This window comes from Trachypithecus francoisi, unplaced genomic scaffold (assembly GCF_009764315.1).
Source record: "Trachypithecus francoisi isolate TF-2019V2 unplaced genomic scaffold, Tfra_2.0 Lachesis_group5, whole genome shotgun sequence".
NCBI lineage: Eukaryota > Metazoa > Chordata > Mammalia > Primates > Cercopithecidae > Trachypithecus > Trachypithecus francoisi.
Window position 1 is genome coordinate 95,189,027 of NW_022681470.1, and position 2,306 is coordinate 95,191,332.

Consider the following 2,306-nt stretch of genomic DNA (forward strand, 5'->3'; position numbering starts at 1 on the left):
AAGAATGATGAAACACTGGCTAATGAGTACAAACATACAGAAATATAAAAGGAGTAAGTTTTAATATTTGATAGCAGAGTAGGGTGACTACAGTGTACAACAACATAGTGTATTTTTCAAAATACCTAGAAGAGAGGAATTAAAATATTTCCAACAAAGAGAGAAATAATGAATGCTCAAGGTGATGAATGCCCTAAATTTCCTAATATCTTGACATTATCATTACACATTCGATCCACGTAACAAAATATCACATGTACCCTAAAAATGTGTCTAAGTATTAGGAACCAATAAAAAATAATATAACAGAGTCTTCTTACTTTTTATGTTAGTTACATCCAAGCCACTCTATTGCTGGAACAAAAATGGTAGTGGTTGCCAAGGGGAGTGATGATGATGATGATGATGGTGATGGTGGTGGTAATGGTGGAAACAATGATAATATGTAACTGCCAATAAACTTCTAAAAAGACAGCTAATTATGTGTCAGGCATTGCACCAACAAAATTTCAGATAGTAATTAGATTTATCCCGACACCAGTTTGTTAAGTATATGTTATTTTGCTAACTTTGCGGTAAAGAGATTGACATTCAGAGAAGTTCAATGTGTTCCTCAAATCAATCAAACACTAATTAAGGAAAAATAAAAGTGATTTAAATAATACAGACATAATCTTTGGTATGACCCAAATTTTAAGATATTGACTGTGGTTGAGGGAAAGGTGGAAATAAACCCAAATGATTACATAATATTACTAACAAAGCAGATTTGAAAAGAAAAGATCCATTCACAAATATTATGCATAGATACTTTATTCAGGGAGTGAAAGGAAAGTGACAACTGCACAGGTGGTAGAAGCTCATGCCCAGGGGACAAACAGACACAGGAAACATCAACAGAATTCTCTGATGGTTCTCAGGGACAGAGCTGCTGGTCTTTCTTCCAAAGCTCTGGGAACTAGCACTGCTGAGGACTTCCTTTGTAAGTCTCCACCTAGATAGTGGCAGTATGGCAGCCTCAGAAAGGAAACATTTTGCTATCAGGGGTCATCATGGGCAGATCATAGGCTAAGGGGAAAGAAGTTCCCTGTGTATCCCTTGATGGCTTTGATGAGAAGATGCAGGTGGAGCTGTGGAACGAGGTGAGCCAAATATCCTTATCCTTTCATGGTCCTGATGAATCCTGAAGCTGTTACTTGTTCTTGGGTGGACACTTTGGCTGGCAGGGTGGGGAAGGTGGCACAGGAGGATATTTCTGCTGGCACTGCTGAGGTGGGCAGGGCTCTGGACGCTTTGGTGGTGGGCAGGGCTCAGGGCACTTGGGGGTAGACATGGCTCTGGGCACTTTGGCGTGGGGCACACAGGAGGTGGCTGGCAGGGCTGCTTGCACTGCTGCTGTTGATAAGACATCCTGCTGGAGTATCAGAATCTGAAAGAAATGATACGACAGTGTTCACGGGAAAGGAATCCTCCAGAGAGAGACGCCAAAGCTTATGTAATACCATGGCATATTATTTCTCCAATCTTCAAAAATGTATTTAAACTCTTAGCTCCCTTTCTTTTTTTTTTTTTTTTTGAGACGGAGTCTCGGTCTGTCACCCAGGCTGGAGTGTAGTGGCTGGATCTCAGCTCACTGCAAGCTCCGCCTCCCGGGTTTACGCCGTTCTCCTGCCTCAGCCTCCCAAGTAGCTGGGACTACAGGCACCCGCCACCTCGCCCGGCTAGTTTTTTTTTTTTTTTTCTGTATTTTTTAGTAGAGACGGGGTTTCATCATGTTAGCCAGGATGGTCTCGATCTCCTGACCTCCTGATCCGCCTGTCTCGGCCTCCCAAAGTGCTGGGATTACAGGCTTGAGCCACCGCGCCCGGCCTCTTAGCTCCCTTTTCATGACTTCCTGTCTTCTCCTTTCCACTTTAGCAAGTTGTTTCATTGGCCCTAGGAAATCCTGCCTTCCCTCATACAATTTTTCCAAAGAAAACATCCCTGTAATAAAGAAGCAAGCATGTTTTTCCATGAAAATAACATCTTCAGGAAAGGCAGTCACAAGTTCAGACTCCCTGGGCAATCTCACAGCTATTCCTATCATCATTATCTGTTGTAAAGCACCAGTGGGTTGACTTGGGCACAGAGTAAGGGCCGTTCAGGAAGAAGTTCAGGCTCTCACACCTGCTAAGACACAAACCTTTGAAAAGGACACCAGGAAAATATGGAAAAGAGAAAAATACTTCATCCCTTTCTTCAAACAAAGGCTTTCCTATTAACTTCTCTGTTCATATGGACATATAACTGTGCATTTTTTTAAAAAG

The 2,306-nt window shown here is 42.2% G+C and overlaps 1 pseudogene across 1 annotated transcript; it reads right to left on the reverse strand.

Moving 5' to 3' along the window:
- Nucleotides 1-795: 795 nt before the first annotated feature.
- Nucleotides 796-1,425, reverse strand: LOC117075050 (annotated as a pseudogene). The gene has a single exon (XR_004433820.1). The product of XR_004433820.1 is annotated as a small proline-rich protein 2D-like (transcript).
- Between the last annotated feature and the right edge of the window lie 881 nt (nucleotides 1,426-2,306).